The following is a 19,743-nucleotide window of genomic DNA, read 5'->3' on the forward strand; positions in this document are numbered from 1 at the left end:
TTAGTAATGCACACCACTGCTCCCAGGTGGAAGATAACTGACTCCTTTGATTCTTTTTTCAAGCAACCTGAGCCTGTGACTTACTGAACAGGTGGCTTAGAAGTAACTGAAGGTATATAAAGTATGTGGCATTTTGCAAGATCATACCTGGACTTTTGGGAAACTAGGTGATTTTCCTTTAGACACTTTGGTGGCACAAGAACCTTTATCTAGAGTTAGTCTTGGCCTTTCTGGCTGAAGGAACAGCTTCTCAGAACAACAAGCTTTCTTTGAAATATCAGAGAGGCACTAGGCATAATCTATATCACATATGAGCTGCCTTTCATAAATAATTTTGTCCGTAATGCATGATATTTTCCATAGCAACCACAGTATTTCTATATTTTGCCCATAGTAAGTGATCACAGGAAATCTCTTTTAGGAGGTCAAATCATGACAGGATAAAATGCAAAAGAAATTATATGGACTGAGGTGGGGATTTGGGCAAAAGCAGTAAAACACAGAGAATGTGGCCCCAAGGATTAGTTGTTGAGTATATTGCTTGATTTCAAGGAATTAATAAATCTGAACAATTCAAAATTGCATCCAGTGCCTAAACATACTAATGTGGTGGGGAGGGGAGTCTCAAGGACCACAAATCTAGTCTCTGCATTTTTTTGGAAATGAAATGGTCATATTTATCCATCTTCCATAAATCCAGCAGCCAGCCCAGCTACAGACATAGCTATGTTGCAATACATGTTGCACAGTAAAACTTACATATGCAGGTATTAAATCTGTGAGGTATGATAATAAGGACAAAGCACTATAGGAAAAGAAGAAAATAATGATATAGGCATTTTGAAATTTTATGTAATTATTTCTGTAAGTCATTTGATGCATTGATTTATCTATCATTAATGTTTCAAAAGCAAAATACATCTTATAATACTGTCAAATGCTAAACAGCACAGATTTCTTGAACCATTCTCTATTGAAAACCATGGCCCAGCTTTTGTTTAAGTGCTAGGAACTGATGATTGCAAAATTATGATTTGACAAGTTTAAACTTTAACATCTTGCTCATGAGACTCAGTAAGTAAAATCACAGTAGCTGAATTTTTTTAAGCAAAGTCTGTAATTCAAAGGATGAAGAAAGGTTGATATGTACTTACTGAAAAGGAACAAATTCTTAGCAGAATGTTTTGCAATCAAAACATCCCAACCCTGAAAGATTTTGATGTTACCAGAAGTGGCTTGAGTTTGAAATGGGCTGTCTAAAGACAAAACAAAGGTTGGAAAGGCCCCTTTGAGACCATAATACATATAATGAAGTTGAAACCACCTTCAGGTGTTTTGCACACTATCCTTTCTACTTCATAAAATTCCAGTTGCAAGTTGTATTTAAAACCAAAGAAATATTTCAGAATAATTAAGATAAAAACACAAACATAGGAAATTGCCTTTTCCATGCTGAAGATCTGTTCATCTAGACTGTGTAGCTGGACTCCAATTTCCCTATCAATTGCTCAGTAGGAAGGGTCCTAGAAGTATGTTCAATTTTTTTTTTAATTAGCATTGTAATTTTTGTTTCCAACTGTTCACACTGCTTTGTAGGCTACTTTATGAGAACTGATACACTACAAAAATAATAGCATAATACATTAAATAGACATGAAAAGGTAGATTTAGCTGAATTACAATGCAACCCTCTAGTTTCTTCAGACATAAGCCCTACTAAATTTAATAATTGTACCTCTATTTGCACGAGTACAGGCATGAAGTCTTAAAATTATATCATATTGATTAAAATGTATAATGCTGGATTTAAAATGTAAAATATAGATGGTATAAGAGTGTAAGTTTCCATTTCAGACCACAGCTGCATAATCATAGAACTTTATGTATCCCAGTAAGTATCTTTATGAAAGACTTTTTCCCCACCCAACATTGTTCCACACTTTTTTTCCATCATCAATGAGCATTATCAATTTGAAGTAGCAGACTCCAGCAACAATTATAAGACATAGTTTTCTGATGGTCTAGATCAAGGATAGTTGATTTCTTTTCCTACTAAAGGTAACATTATCTCAGGGCAATCTTTCAAAACCTACCTAGTAAACTGGGATGAAACAAGCAATGACTTGGATCAGAGTTCAAAGTGTGTATAAGAGTCCCATTCTCTCTGATGCTATTTTTTTTTCTTTTTTGAAAACTACTTGCACTTCTCTAAAGGGTAGTCTATAAGAAAGGATAGATAACTCCTAACAAAGACAGAAAGCTCTCTTTTGAGAAGGGCTTTTGAAATTAAGTAGAAAGCTGCACATTGGCTACCCCTAATTGAGACTATGACTAAGCATCCTCTGGCATGGCATGTCACCATAGCATGCTTTTTTAAGTTAAGCACATATTATGCAACAGTGCTGAGATTTCTTCTTCTCCAGTTGAAATGGAAAGATTAACCCTTGTAAAATGTATGCTGTTTCTTGCATATGATTTTTTTAAAATGCAGAATTTCCAGCAAAAGAGAATCATGAATTTTCACCTACTATATTGCTAGTATTGACACCTCCCCCCACAAAAAAACAACAACCCTAAAAGTTGTTTGAGGTATGCTTTTGAGAATCAAAATATAGTCTGATCTGTATATATTGGTACCTGCTGTGACTTGCAACATAATAATACAATGTTCCTCTGGTGTATATACCTATCATCTGAGAGTATTGCTGAAGGAGGTGTTGGCTTAAGATTGAATTGGTAATTCTTAAGAGTGGTAAATAAGGATCTTCCTTCTAGCAAAAGGGAAACTGTACATTCTCAATAAGCCAGGATCCTGGTTTCTTCATGAGAGCTATAGCCGCTAACTTTCTCCAATTTATTCATCTCCTCTGCCTCTTGCCCAGACTTTTTCTTGCTTTCCGCTTCTCCTCTTGGCTATGTCACCTGCTTTCATTGCATCTTTCTGCTTCACCTCCATCTTAACTCATTGTTTGAATTGGTTTCTAACATCTCCTCAGTTACATACGTTAAAATTTTGGATCTCTCCAATGATATGTATATATATTTATGGGCAACAAAACAGGATGTTTTTACTATTAGTAAGTATTTTGAATTTGAGGTAAATTTAATAGTAAAAACATCCTGTCTTGAGCTCAAAACCTGTTGCATCCATTTACTTCATTGCTAGACATCCTTCATCAATACCAATGGGGGATTTCCCTGAAGAATGCTATATATAGGGGGAAAAAAAGAGTTAAAACTCTCCATGGCTACTGAAATCCTAATATTTGCATTTTTAAAAAGGAAATCTGTCCAATAATACAAAGCCTCTGCTTTTGCCCTAGGATTCATACTAACTATATTTGAAATCTGCCAGCTTCACTTTACTTCTCTTGGTGAAACAAATATATCCTGATCATTGAGTTCTATTGTTGCTAGCCAATTTCTAAATGGATAACAATAAGAAATGGCACTTTGTATGCACCTATTGCATTTCAAGTCAGATACCATCTGCCAGCAAAGCAGAGTGCAGTTCTGAAGCTTGCCATAGAAAACTTGCTTAGGCTGTAATTAAAACCACAGTAAGCACTCGATTTGTTTATGAAATATGCAAACAAATGTGTTCGTTAACTACAATCATGCAATGAGCTAAATACATTTTTAATCTTGAAGCTATAGTGCTCTCCTAGAATATGCATTGCACTTCTGCACTATACATTCTTGCTGATGGAAATATTATTGCTGTGAGCCCAGAATCAAAACCACGACAGCTGTTTCTAAACTAACTACTTGCTTTGGCTACAACAGAACACATCAATTTCTTTAACATCAAAAAACTCAGCAGAATTTCGGGGGAGGGGGGAGACTCCAAACACCTTAGCCTGCTGAGTCTATTATGCAGAGTATAATGTTCTTCAGGGTAAATCTGAAGTTTTCTGCCTTTAAGATAATGCACTCATATACTGCAATAAGCCCCATTTTAGAAGTGCACTCCACTTTCTAAATTGTTCTCACTGTAAGACATATGTGTTGTCTAAAAAAGAGGGAAACCATTAGCTTTTTTCCTGCAGAACTGTATTTTAACTTTTATTTATCAGATTTCAACCCATGCAACATATTAAGTTCCCCTTAATTGAGTGGCAGTCCTATAATCAAGCAATGTAGACTGCAAGTGCAAGGCACACTTTAATTTCCACACACAATATAGAAACAAGCAAATTAATCTTGTTACCAGCCCTTCTTAACCATTCTTTGTACACTTGTCTACAGTCTCAAACAAGCAGGATCATTCTCCAGACAATGCCTAGCACTCATTCTCTGAATGTATGAAGAAGAGATGATAACTTTATTGCCTACTCTTTTGACCAATATTCAGGAGAACGTGCCAGTGCTTGAATCTTGCTCATTTCATGCACAATCTCAGTCAGTTTTCAGGCAAATGTATGGATTGGGGTTGGGGTTGGGATGTGACCAATCTATCTGGCTTAATCCTGGTCCTCTACATGTTCAATATGGAATGGATCAGAAAGGTGGGTAATCACAGACATTTGTGTGGCTCTCCACGAGTGGGCCAGAAGGTAAAAATGTGCAATCTATCAACATTTCTTCTTAAATGGAAGAGCATTAATTGAATTCCTAGGGCAAAATCATTTTGGGAATAAGTGAAAATTTCCTAAGTGTTGCTTACTTTCTAAGAAACTATACTTTGGACAAGTATGCTAGAAATTGTGAATTCTTGGTTGTTGTTTTTAATAATAAAAAAGATGGCAACAAGCTCCATATCTGGCTAAATGCAAAATCACAATAAAAATAATAATTTACTCTTTAAGATTATTGTGATTTACATTACTGAAGCGGTGTCAAATATAGAAAAGTTCAGCTGGGTTAGAAAAAAATACTTCAAAAAATCCAAGTGCTTTATTATCCCAAATTTTTTTTTAAGTTTTTATGGCAGTTACTTAAGTATTGATTCAGATTAACAATACAGAATTAAGCACTTGTCTGGTCTCTAATGTTGCACAAACTAAAAAAACGATAAGAATTATTTTTTCAATTACATTTTGATTCAAGAATCCTTGAGACTCAGCTCTGTCCTAGAGACCACAGGAGTCATCTGCTAAATTATGCTTTGCTCTTTGAAAATCTCAGTTCATTAAGTGGGATGTGCAGGTCTTGCAAGTATGCATTTGCTTGGTGAAAGATGACAACAGTTTATGCTTGTCTTTGCCAACATTCCTCTTTTTTTGTAACTATGCACCTTACAAGTACTGTGAAAATGAGGGGACTTAGCACATATTTCCCTCTTTTGCTCATAGCTGGCATCAGGTCTGGAAGAAGCCACATGCTTCTTAATTTGCTTAAAGCGGGCATCTGGCTGGTTTTTCTGAATGCAACTGCTCATCTGCATGGATAGGTGTCACTTGCTTTGTTTTTCACTTTGTAGCATATTCTAACATTGGTACAGTAAGTTAATTTTAGTAGCATTAGTTTATATGGATGTTTGTTAAAAAGCAGGAAATCAGATTCAGGATTAACCTAAGCTCTATTTTTTAGTTCTAATAATATTTGATAGTAATGTAATTTGCAGGTTTCACATTATGATTTACAGAATAATTGTTGCTTTCACACACAAGATTGTGCAGAATTGTTGATGTCAGCTCTCACACCCTAAGTCAGATCACTAGCTCTAAAAATAAATAGGTACAATCAGATCAAAATGAAAACTACTTGTTAATGATAAATGTCAACATGTTCATAGTTTTGGTGTGCAGACTTTCCTTGGATCAAGATGATTTAAAGTAAGTACAATTACATATTATTAAATATTTAGGAAAATATATTCTGTCTTATTCTTTCCTCCCATATCCCTGCAACTGAAAAAATCCAAAACAGAACAGAATAGAATCCTATGGTAATGTTTGGAATGTGTATGGTCATACTGTATACTGTAGATGGGCCCTGGACCAATTAAGTTTCTTTTCCTCTCAACTTAATCCATATAAGAATCTTAGCTTGCAAATTTATGATTCTGGAAGGACATCTTTGGGGCTATAGTTTGCTCTTAGAGGGAGAAATATTCTGTTAGATACAGCCATGCAAAATCATGCAATGAATAATCATGCGTGCATTGGGAGAAACTTTTGATCTGTAGGATTTTAGCTTTTCCCAGTCCCCAGACCTCCACCCAACACATGCTGTAAAGAAGCCTCTCAAGCTGGCAAAGATAATTTTCTCAACCCATTGGTCACAATGAGAGGAAATATTACTACTAACACTTCTATTACTACCATCACTAGCAGCAAGGGAAATCTAGACTTGAATCTCTTAATGAATATTAGTCTACTTATCATGTGCAGGAAATGGGGACCATATTGAATATAATGTCTTATTCAATATTTAGCCAATATTTCAGTTATTAATTTATAATAGTTTTGAACTTTATGTCTTAATATGAATAGGGCTGTTTTTATTCTGTTATAGCACAGGTACAATAGTCTCTTTTTCTTTTCTGCATCCCCTCCCTTCAGAGCACCTTTCCATAATATTCCTAAAGGATCTCCCATGTTTAAAAGCAGACTTTTAAGGGACTGCAGAGATTAAAATGATAAATGAACATAACATCTTTCCTTTTTCACTAATGAGAGCAAGCTTTTCACAAATAAAGCTCTGTTTGTAAGAATTTAGGATTACTCCTAAATAGTCTGCATTCCAAATTATTATTTCCACCAGTATACAGGCATTGTGTCATGAGTAATGATGGCGAGCAGGAAGGGGCTCCCATCCAGGGTGGAAAACGCATGCGTGGTACTGAGGAATTAAGCAGCCATTCAAAGAGACACAGATCAGGCCCGCCTTAGCTTTTGGGGTTTATATGTCTGGGTTTTTCCCACGCTTATTCAGTTTGTTAGGATTCTGTTATGTAGCAGTAATAAACACTAGAGAACTACTCCTCATCTCATTGTGATTCTCACTGTTAGGACAATTGTCCTGTTAAGATGAATCCAGCCTGGGGATTTCTTCATGAGTTATATGTCTGGCTATAAAGCCCTTTCGACCCTAAATACCATCCCCTTTTCAGGTGCAAGGATTTCAGTGATTAGCTTGGGTCCAAAGGTCTGTATTATCTCTTTATCCAGCTGTACTCCCCTTTTTCTTTTTAAGTTGTGTGGGTGAGTGAATGTACATTGCACTTCCCCACCCATGCATCTAAACAAAGAGCCAAATTATATGTTACTTTAAAGTTGTAACAAGCAGCCTTTTACTAAAATATAAGCACAGAAGAACTGATCTGGATCAAAATCCTAAGGTATGGCATGGCTTTTTCCTACTGTAGAATCAAAAATCATCCAATTCTCCACAGCAACCCACCCTCCATCCATTCAAATGAATGAATATTTTTTATGGCAATTAATCACCATGTGTCCTCCCTATCTTGACTGGGATAATGGAGGACAGCAAAAGGTTAAAGACTTCATACTCTCCACTCTCTTCAGCAAAGGATCGTTACCTTGTCGTGGTGCTGGAGCTTGAGCAACTCAATGACTCCATGAGCTAAACCGTGAAGGGCCACCCAAGACAGGAAGGTCATGACAGAGTGGTCAGACTAAATGCAATCCCTGGGAAAGGTAATGGCAACCCACCCCAGTATTCTTGCCTTGAAAACTAAATGGATCAGTACTAGAGATATGTCGGTATACCATTGGAAGATGAGACCCCCAGGTTGGAAGATGGTGAAAATGCTACTGGGGAGGAACAGAGGATGAGTTCAACTAGCCCCAGACGTGATGACGCAGCTAGCTCAAAGCCGAAAGGATGGCTAGCGGCCGATGGTGCTGGTGGTAAACGGCGAATCCGATGTTCTAAGGATCAACACACCATTGGAACCTGGAATGCAAGATCTATGAGCCAGGGCAAATTGGATGTGGTTATTGGTGAGATGTCAAGGTTAAAGATAGACATTTTGGGCATCAGTGAACTGAAATGGACTGGAATGGGCCACATCACATCAGATGACCACCAGATCTACTACTGTGGACAAGAGGACCACAGAAGAAATGGAGTAGCCTTCATAATTAATAGTAAAGTGGCTAAAGCAGCGCTTGGATACTGTCATGAGTAAGGATGGCGAGCAGGGGGCTCCCATCCAGACTGTCAAGCGCATGCGTAGCACTGAGGAATTGTTCAGCCATTCAAAGAGGCACAGATCGGGACCGCCTTAACCCTTGGGGGTTATATGTCTGGGTCTTTCCCACGCTTCTTCAGTTTGTTAGGATTCCTGTTAAGTACTAGTAATAAATATTAGAGACCAGTTCCTCGTCTCAGTGTGTTTCCTGGTTGTTAGGACAGATACAATCCAAAAAAAATGGTAAGAGTGATCTCAATTCAAATTCAGGGCAAACCATCTAACATCACAGTGATCCAAATATACACCCCAACCACAGATGCTGAAGAAGCTGAAGTAGATCAGTTCTATGAGGATCTGCAGCACCTACTGGACAATACACCTAAAAGAGACGTTTTGATCACAGGAGACTGGAATGCTAAGGTGGGCAGTCAGTCAGATGACACCTGGAATTACAGGTAAGCATGGCCTGGGAGAACAAAATGAAGCAGGACATAGGTTGATAGAATTTTGCCAAGACAACTCACTCTGCATAACAAACACTCTCTTCCAACAACCTAAGAGACGGCTTTATACATGGACTTCACCAGATGGACAACACCGACATCAGATTGACTACATCCTTTGCAGCCAAAGGTGGAGGACATCTATACAGTCAGTAAAAACAAGACCTGGAGCTGACTATAGTTCAGATCACGAACTTTTTATTGCACAATTTAGGATCAGACTAAGAGATTAGGGAAGACCCACAGATCAGCTAGATATGAACTCACTAATATTCCTAAGGAATATGCAGTGGAGGTGAAAAATAGATTTAAGGGACTGGACTTAGTAGATAGGGTCCTGGAAGAACTATGGACAGAAGTTCGCAACATTATTCAGGAGGCAGCAACAAAATACATCCCCCCCAAAAAACCAAGAAGGCAAAGTGGCTGTCTGCTGAGACACTAGAAGTAGCCCAAGAAAGAAGGAAAGCAAAAGGCAACAGTGATAGGGAGAGATATGCCCAATTAAATGCAAAATTCCAGAGGTTAGCCAGAAGAGATAAGGAATGATTTTTAAACAAGCAATGCGCGAAAGTGGAAGACGACAATAGAATAGGAAGAGACCTCCTCCAGAAAATTAGAAACATCAGAAGTAAATTCCAGGCAAAAATGGGTATGATCAAAAACAAAGATGGCAAGGACCTAACAGAAGAAGAAGAGATCAAGAAAAGGTGGCAAGAATATACGGAAGACCTGTATAGGAAGGATAACAATATCGGGGATAGCTTTGATGGTGTGATCAGTGAGCTAGAGCCAGACATCCTGAAGAGTGAGGTTGGTAGGGCCTTAAGAAGCACTGCTAACAACAAGGCAGCAGGAGATGACGGTATCCCAGCTGAATTCTTCAAAATCTTGTGAGAAGATGCTGTCAAGGTAATGCATGCAATATGCCAACAAATTTGGAAAACACAAGAATGGCCATCAGATTGGAAAAAAATCAACTTATATCCCCATACCAAAAAAGAGAAACACTAAACAATGTTCAAACTATCGAACAGTGGCACTTATTTCACATGCCAGTAAAGTAATGCTCAAGATCCTGCAAGGTAGACTTCAGCAACTCATGGAGCAAGAATTGCCAGGTATACAAGCTGGGTTTAGAAAAGGCAGAGGAACTAGGGACCAAATTGCCAATATCCGCTGGATAATGGAAAAAACCAGGGAGTTTCAGAAAAACATCTATTTCTGTTTTATTGACTGTTCTAAAGCCTTGACTGTGTGGACCATAACAAATTGTGGCAAGTTCTTAGCGGTATGGGGATACCAAGTCATCTTGTCTGCCTCCTGAGGAATCTATATAACAACCAAGTAGCAATGGTAAGAACAGACCATAGAACGGACTCGTTTAAGATTGGGAAAGGAGTACGGCAGGGCTGTATACTCTCACCCTTATTCAACTTGTATGCAGAACACATCATGCAATGTGCTGGGCTTGAGAAATCCAAGGCTGGATTTAAAATCGCTGGAAGAAACATTAAGAATTTCAGATAGGCAGATGATACCACTTTGATAGCTGAAAGTGAAGAGGAACTGAGGAGCCTTATGATGAAGGTGAAAGAAGAAAGTGCAAAAGCTGGCTTGCAGCTAAACCTCAAAAAACCCAAGATTATGGCAACCAGCTTGATTGATAACTGGCAAATAGAGGGAGAAAACATAAAGGCAGTGAAAGACTTTGTATTTCTAGGTGCGAAGATTACTGCAGATGCTGACTGCAGTCAGGAAATCAGAAGACGTTTAATCCTTGGGAGAAGAGCAATGACAAATCTCAATATAATAGTTAAGAGCAGAGACATCACACTAACAAAGATCCGCATAGTTAAAGCAATGGTATTCCCAGTAGTAATGTATGGCTGCGAGGGCTGGACCATAAGGAAGGCTGAGCAAAGCAAGCTAGATTCTTTTGAACTATGGTGTTGGAGGAAAATTCTGAGAGTGCCTTGGACTGCAAGAAGATCAAACCAGTCCATCCTCCAGGAAATAAAGCTAGACTGCTCACTTGAGGGAATGATATTAAAGGCCAAACTGAAATACTTTGGCCACATAATGAGAAGACAGGACACCCTGGAGAAGATGCTGATGCTAGGGAGAGTGGAAGGCAAAAGGAAGAGGGGCCGACCAAGGGCACGGTGGATGGATGATATTCTAGAGGTGACGGACTCATCCTTGGGGGTGTTGACTGACAGGAAACTCTGGCGTGGGCTGGTCTATGAAGTCACGAAGAGTCGGAAGCAACTGAACGAATAAACAACAACACTCTCCACCCTGCTACCGAAACAATTTTTAACCCCAAAATGCTATTAAAGAGTGCCACAATAGTCACACTGCATATCTTGCATAACAAGTCCATTTCCTCATTTATCTCCAAGCAATGGAGATGGCCTTGAGCACTTCCTTCATGCTCCTTTCTGAAGGATCAGTTCTTTCAGATAAGCACAAGTTCTTTAACACAGATCATATCAGCTGATTAGAAGATGTAGGAATGCAACTGAGTAAATTTGTCAGATCTTGATACTGGCTTCTATACAGCAGAAGCCCTTTTTTTAAGAGATGCTTAGAAAAATAAAGTAAAAAAAAACCTTTCTTTCAGGAAGGACGACTAATGGACAAGTAGGAAATTAGTGAAAATCAAACTAAAAGAAATAAAGGTAAAGAGGGAATTGGATTAGATGCTGTTACAGATATTACTACCAATAGTAATAATTATTTTATTAAATGCTATGAAACAAATATTTATTTTCTATATCAGGGTTTAAGGCACAGCCTGTCCCTCCATCTAAAAAGCACCATAAATTGAAATGTTTAAAGAGGGAGAAGTGGAAAACTTTGAAATAACAGAGAGTAATCATACATATTAAGTGTACATGATTTAATTTAAAACAAATACAGTTTTTCCCTGACTTCATCCATGTTTCAGAGTGCATCTCCGGCTATCCACAAAAGGCCAAGGACAGCCGTGATTCTAAAAAAAGTTTGGACTAAGAAATCTGTGGGATTTTGTATAAGCGCCTTTAATAAAATACAGTCTAAACAAAGGGAAGAAAACAAAACCAAAATACAAAAGCTGGGGAGACTGAAAAGCATATGAAATAGATAGTGCCTCAGTAACAATGACAACTGAGGCAGAGAGATGCCTCTAGATGGATATGAATGGATAGAGATCCATTTCAAAAGAACAGAGCACCAGTGGTTCGTATCCATTCTTCTGTGTACATTTGACTCTGGATTAAATTTTGAGAAGCCTTTGCACATGCTGCTTTATGCATGATGGCTTCCTATGAAGCAGGCCCCTTGCTTAGATGGAAATTAAAATGGATGCTACAGTATGTGACAAATATAATCGTATTATAGAATGCATAAACTAATAAATTCCCACACTTCAATTAGTTCGTTTCACTCCTTACCAGTGACATAATGGAGATGTAGTGGTAATGACAGCTATTGGTGTTCATCTATGTAATTACAAAATTGTATAAATGACATTTAATGTTAAATAGCAGGTTTGGACCCTCCAACCTAAACTGGGACCTAGATGAGTGGCTTGTGAGTGGTTATATTCCATCTGGAAAAGTGCCATAGATCTCCACATGGGAAGAATTCTTGATCAAACCAATCAGAGCTTGTCTCCTATTGCAAACAGCAAGAACACCTCTCCTCCCAAATCTGTATCACTTCCCACTAAAGTGGTTAATTGGAAAAAAAGTTTAATTTGTTCCTCTAAATTGTATTCAATTAATTTGAATTAATTGAATTAAAAGAGCAAGATACCACTGGTGATATGTACTGGTGCTATGATATTCCTGCTGTGTGGGTATCTGCTGTTATCCTAGATAATGGAAGAGGAAGTTGCCTTCAGTTATTTGGCTTAATCAGCAGAAAAAAGGTGGGGGACTTTTGGCCTACAGGTACTACAGTTTCAACAAGGGATCTCTAGCCTTAAATGCGTACATTCTGTAGTTGAACTACAGCTTTCCTTTAAAACTAAAAACAGGATTAAACTTAAGGCCCCTGACTGACCGATCAAACTTTTGCAATTGATTATGGGTTGTTTATATACTAATGACACTCTTTGTGAAATCAGGCTGGAAATGTTTTCAGTAAACTCTTTGCTAGGCACCTGGTTTCAAAAATTGAATTCATGTGTGTAAATTAGAATACTGTATATGACCATACATCCATGCATGCACAGACCTGATACATTTAGAGTTCACAAAATGTCATACTAACGCATATCCTCTGTAGAAAAAAAAAATCCATTAAGGGCTGCAATTAAAGCCAACTAGTTTCTATGGTGCTGATATATCAGATATTATTCCAATGTTACTGTTAAATCTATCATTGGCCTTAATATCATTACTTTAACTTGGTACAAAAAGAATTTTTTTTAAAAAAAAGTACTTACAAATTTAGTAGCTTTTTAAAAGTATTCACTCATAAAGGTAACTAAAACCTTGGCAGATGATCCAATTTGCTGCAGGAATTCTTGCAAAAGAAGCAGACTAACAATACTCCAAGGTACATTTATTTAACTTTGTGTCTGAGAGGTAAGTTGGAATTTGATCGTGATGCTGACTGGAAATTTTGAGAGTGGCAATTCCAAAATATTCATGTGGAGGCTGCCAGGCTGGAAAAGGGTGTTCTAACATGTTTCACTAGGACCATAATTACGAGGCTACCACCAAATAACAGGTATGTAAGAGCAAATACAGAAGATGGATGGTGGGTCCAGCAGAAGTCCTAATTTTTCTGCAAATGTAAAATCTTGTAAATTCCATGAAACATTTCTTTTGTAATGATATTGTATCTACCAATGGTATAAGGCTCCTATACAGGTGAAGCTCAGTAATATTAAGGTCTGCTGAAAATAAATGATGGTTGTATTTAACTCACTCCATTAGGTTCTGCAGAATTCCATCAGCCTTCATTTGTACTCTGAACTGTATCATAGTCATTCCCTGTGAGAATGCAGCATGTGGGAATTCTTGAACTGCAGGAGTAGAACTAATTGTATTACTTTTTTTCTTCTACTTGATTGATACTCCTGCTTTTGGCTGAATGCTGATCAGGTGAGAAAATATGGTAAAATAAACTGCTGAGTTATAATATTCATGTTTATTCTCTAACCATGGGATAATATCATAAACAAGAAAAAATTATGTTTTTAGGAATGAATGTGTACCATATGTAAGCAGCAGTGTAACTATAAATTGTATACCAGGGTTTTTGAAACTGTTCTGCAGAACCTAGGACTCCATGATAACTTGATGGGGTTCTGTAGACAGTAAGGGGGGAAAAAGTTCACTTGAATGCAGCCAGAGGCATCCATAGCAATGGATGTACCTTTTCTAAGGTACAGCGGAAAGGGTAGGACTTGTCAGCTGACATTTAAAAATGCCACAGATATTTGTGCTTATAACTCATCACATTGCTTCTTGACCAAGGGTTCCAGATTTAAAAAAAGAAAAAGAAAAAGAAAAAAACCTTTTAAACTTTTTTTTTTACTTTTTTCCATGGCCTGAAAGTTTGAAAACTTCTCTTAAATAGGATTTATCAACAGATATATTCCAGAAGACGTGCTTTCAATTAAAAATGCTGTTAATTATTTACAAAGAAAAGAAACCTATTAATTACACTATCTTCAAGAATCATAACTTGATTTTTTTTTTAATATCCTCTGGCAGGCTGAAGATATATGTTAATGTATTTGAATTTCCTTTAAAAATCTTACAATTTATGAAATATAATCTCTAGAATGCTTACATCAAATATACCTATGTACTAAATGAAATATGAATTATGCTGCATGACACACAACTATAAAGATGTAACACAATTGAGCAACCTGACGTTAAGTTTTTCTTTTTGCATCAAAGCTTCTTTTTAAAGTAAATACATAAATAAATAATTCAAGTATGGAAGAGGATCTATTGGAATTACCTTCAGGCACACAGATTAAGAGAAGTAAACAGAAAAGTATGGCAAATCTGATACATATGCAGCAGACTGATAATCCTAATAAGCAAAGATTACAGCCACTCATTATCAAAGTTAGACTTTCTAGATCATTGCAGATAAATCCTATTTCACAAACCCACTGTACACCATCAGTATTTTATAAAAACACAACTGGTCATATTTTATGTGGGGCATGTAAATGAAGTCTCAGAGTAAAAGACTTAAATGTTTTAGACAATGGGCGCTACATATAATCAGTTTAAATATACTATGTAGTACAATTCCTCTTTAACAACAAAACATTTTATATAATGCCTGCTTTTAGTTTATGAAGAAAAGCAGATGTAAATTATAATGTATTATAAAAATATAAAGTAGCTCCACATATGTGACATTAAGAGGGCTGATTAAAATCTTTACTTGGAAAATATTTCCAATCAATATATAGACTGAAAGATCTGCCCTTCCAAGGTAGGTAAGTGGGCAATGGCTATTTGATATTAAAACACAAACTAGATACTCACACGAAAGCAATTCTTTGGAACAACAGGATGAAAAACTATTGTGATTAACTTATGCTTGATAATCCATTGTGAACTACGGTTCTTATTCAAAGACTTATTCAAAAGAAAAAAAACCAATGGTTGCAATTAAACATTTACATTACTGAATTAAAGCATTTTAGCTATTGCCTCAAGACCAGGAGCAGAAGTGTTTGAGGGAAAAACAGGGAGGTATATAAGTTTTCATCACTGGGAACTTATTGTACATGAATGAAATAGTTTGCTTTGATATGTGAGATGTTGGTTTTTCAAAAATGGATTATTGAACGTTATAGTAACCCAAATAAAAGGTATCTAGCATAACACGTTTTTGTACTATTTATGTTAGAATTATCACTTGTAGAATGGGAGCAATGATGATAGCTCTTATGGAATGTTATTTTATATGTTGTAGACACAGGACATCAGAAAAGCTAATCTAAAGATACTGTATATGAAATTCTGCATGTCCAAGGACTTCCCCAGAATTTTCTATGAGAAGAGAACTATATAGTAAAATGACAAATATTTTTGTGTAAGAAATGCACGTGTATGTTTTGTGCACTGACATTTTAGATGCAGTATGTGAAAAGCAAAAGTGCCCAGAACTTTCTATGAGAAGCATCTACTACAAATGTTTTTGTGTAGTACATATGTATGTACTGTATGTATGCATGCATGCTTACATTTTGGATGTAGCATGTGAAAAACAAAAAAAAACTTACGGTAATACAAAAATTATGATACCTGCCAAAAATCATATGGATGTTAAAATGATATTGTGGGTCATAGAGATTTACACTGCTCAAAACTGCTGTACTTCCATGTGATCCCAAGTAGCTATCTATTAACTTGAAAAGACTTCATGAGGAATCATGAAAATAAATGAAATCAACTGAAGTAGTTTTAATAGAGGTAGCATTATCAGAATTAGTCGTAGAATACAGTGCAGCTGAGAGGCATAAATATACAATGGTACAAGGCAAACTCAATCATCATCATAGATTTTACTACATTTTTCCTTCAAAAACAAAAGCTAAATTCCCACCTATTCAGACAGTGATCATGTGGTGATAATGCCCTTTTCTTAGGCTTTTATTAGCCCCCAATGCATGACAATTTTTTTCAGCATACATTTCAGTCACTAAACAGGAATCACTCTTGGAAAAAAAAAATCATTCCAATGCTTCCTACTAAGTATTAGAGCTCTTTCAATCCCACTGATAATTGAAAAATATGTATCACTGAGAATCAAGTGACAATTGTCTACAAGAACTCAATTTGAAATGGAAGGTTTGGTATTCATTATTCAGGGAACTATTGGGTTTTTATAGTTTGTTCTGGGAGTAATCTGTAGAAATAAGTCATTGCATGGTTCCTCGCTCCAGATACCATACTATATTTTTAATTGTTATTCTGCCAATATTCCAAAATCTTCAGTAGTAGTTCCCATGCACGTGGATTGTTCTAAACTCATACATGAGGGTGCTATGTGCACTTTTGGCCTCATTTTGAAACCAGATAATGTAGAAGGAATGCAGATATTCTCATCTCTCCTTATATATGACTTCAATAAATGCTGTCCCTTTCTCCTTCCTACTGGGCAGTACTGAGCACTATGAGAACTACTCCTCTTTTATGTTTCTGCATAGAGGCAAAGTCACAATGACTATGCATGTGTTTTAAAAGCTGACTGAAGTGTTTCTCAGGGGTACCTCTTTTTTATGTATTAGACTTCACTCATCCCATGTATGTTTCCTTTGTTGTGTCACAACATACAACTCTTCTGCAGAATGCAGATATGCGGAATCAACAAATGGCAAGTGATTAGCAGCTACATTTATGCAACTGAAGTTATCTAGGAAAAAAATAGTGAAATGCACAATATTTTAGTTTGCTTTGTACGACACAGATTGAATTGCAAGTGAGAAAAAAAAATAAGAACTCCTTTGCTTGTAACTTTCAGATATTGTATTAGTAAAAAGCACACTATATCTTTGTAAATAAATATATCCTATTTCTGGTATCACAGTACAATCCAGAGAAAAATACTGTCATAAGTACAACAGCATGATATAAGCTCCACAAGATTTTACATTAGTTTTGGTCTTGAATCTGGAAAACACCCTAACAGGAGAATCAAAATCTAATGCACATATTAAATACTTTGCAGAACTCATTTCCCATCCCGCCCTCTAATACAGTACTAACACAATTACATGAAAATGACATTACAGTATCCTCCCAGCTGATTCTATGCTTGCAATATCAGCTACTATGTGTATATCTCAGAAGTATGTGAAATCAAAGACTATTAAATAAATAAACTACCATAAAGAAAATTGGACAGTGCTAAATTTTATATTTAGAAAATATCTCATCTTCAGAAAGGGACCATAGAGGAGGGTAGAATATGTTGTTTATCTTATTTAAAAACATTTTTTTTTTGTAAAAGAAAAAGACATACACAGGTTCAGACCTAGAGGATATTGTTAAATGCATAAATACTGATAGCTTTGCTAAGTTAGAATGGGCCTGATAAACTATAATACAACATACTGGAATAAACACCAAAGTAGAGAATATATTATTTTGGTTTTTTGAAATAGTTAAGGTGCAACATTTCTTACTCAGAATGAATTCATGGACATAAGTTGATAGTGACATTGCTGGTATATGAAAATACATATCACAGAAATGCAATTTCTTAAAAAAACACACAAATTAATAAAAATTAAAAAAAAACAAGTAATTTAACAGTACATTGTTGGTTTTGCATTTTTTTTGTGCTAACAAATGTTCTTTCTTTCTGAAATCAGGGATACCCATTCTAATAAATTCAGCAAGTCTCTCTAAAATGAAGACGTCATTCAACAACAAGAAAAAGAAAGAAACCATAGGGCACAAATTATCTGGATATTCTTCTGCAAAACCCCCAGTGAAACGAATGGGAGCTGTGCAATACCTACATTCCAATGAGGATAGTGCAGAGAATCTTCAAGCAGGTTGTGCTCCTAATGAACTATAAAGCTTTGCAGGATTTCTGCTACTCTTGGTGCCTAATCGCTTAAAAATTAAGCATATCTACAGAAAGGTTTATAAGCATCAGAAAACACTCATATTCAGTAAATTGACCCATATTCAGTCCCTTGTCTAAGGGATAGTCAACAAAGTTTTGGAAAGAAAGGTAATCAAGATACTAATTTACTTAGAAAAAGGTAATTTTCTGCATCCTTTATAAAGGTACCATTAATATAAAGAAATATTTTAGGAACAATATTGAAATTTAAAATGGCATAAAGATGGTGGTACTTCTGCAAAATGTAGCTATTCTAATGGGTTCAATAGATTATGTATGTTAGTACCACTGTAAAGATGAAGAGGCTGCACCATAAGATATTTGGATTTTAGCTACTAACATATTTGAGCCATAGCTAATACATGGTCTTATATTCCTTGTAGCTACCACTATATATGCTCAACAGTATGGCATGATGGCAGCATTCTATTTTGTTAAAATAATTTAGAAAACATTAACAAAATTGAACTATTAAAATAGCTCCACATGCTACAGCAGCATGTGGAAGTTTCTTCTACCTGAATTTTCTAACAAGTTTTTTTTTCTCATGCCTGTTGAAACTGTTTTTTTTATTCTTCAATATTTAGTATTTGTAACTTTGAATGAGTTTTTGATTGTTTTTACATGGGCTGAAGTGACAATTTTTGTTATCATCAATCATTACAAAGTATATGATCTGCTTGTTGTTTCTGATTCAGACACTGAAAAGACATGCACTGATTAGAATAATAAAAGGCTAAGCCAAGCAAGTTTCAAGAGTCACTTTTTGTATGGCTATTAAATCCAATTACAAAAAAAAAAAAGAAGAAAAAGAAAAAAACCCATTCTTCAACTATTTTGTCACATATAAATTAAGCAGGCCTGATAAAACTGTGTAAACGCTCACAGAGAGACCTAATTAATAAAAAAGGGTCTCACTGAACTAAACACTATCACAACATTCCACCAGAGACAAGACTTGTAGAAAATTATTGCTGGGGTCTGATCAATAGCATTTGGTTAAATCTTTGTGCTACGATGCAAATCATAATAGGGGAATATGTTGTGCTGTGGAAGAAGTACCCTGTATTGAATGTGTAATTTTTTGTCAAATTCTAATGCAAAATAAAATGTTGCTGCTAGGAGTATTGTTGCCCTGATCCAGTCAGGGCCTGTATATATGTGGAAGGAAACTTCCATTTGTGCATCCCTAGACAGATGGAGAACTGTGTGCACAGGTGCCATGTGCAAAGTTCACCTCCTTGATGTAACAGCTGAGTTACTGTACTTGGGGCCTTGGACAAAAAGTTAAAGTACCACCTGTCAATTGTTTCATATCATGCAGTCCATTAGTGGGGTCTTTTTGAAAGGGTTTTGTGTAGATGCTGCTGCATGTTGTGTTGAACGATAGGAAACTGGCATATACAGGTGATTAAGGAATAACATAAAGTAACAATAATAATAAAAAACTCTAGGAACCTGCTCTGGCAAGAGATGTATAGATGGGAAAAGGATGCAACACAGAATAAAGACAACACAAACTGA

This window comes from Candoia aspera, chromosome 5 (genome assembly GCF_035149785.1).
Source record: "Candoia aspera isolate rCanAsp1 chromosome 5, rCanAsp1.hap2, whole genome shotgun sequence".
Classification (NCBI taxonomy): Eukaryota; Metazoa; Chordata; class Lepidosauria; order Squamata; family Boidae; genus Candoia; species Candoia aspera.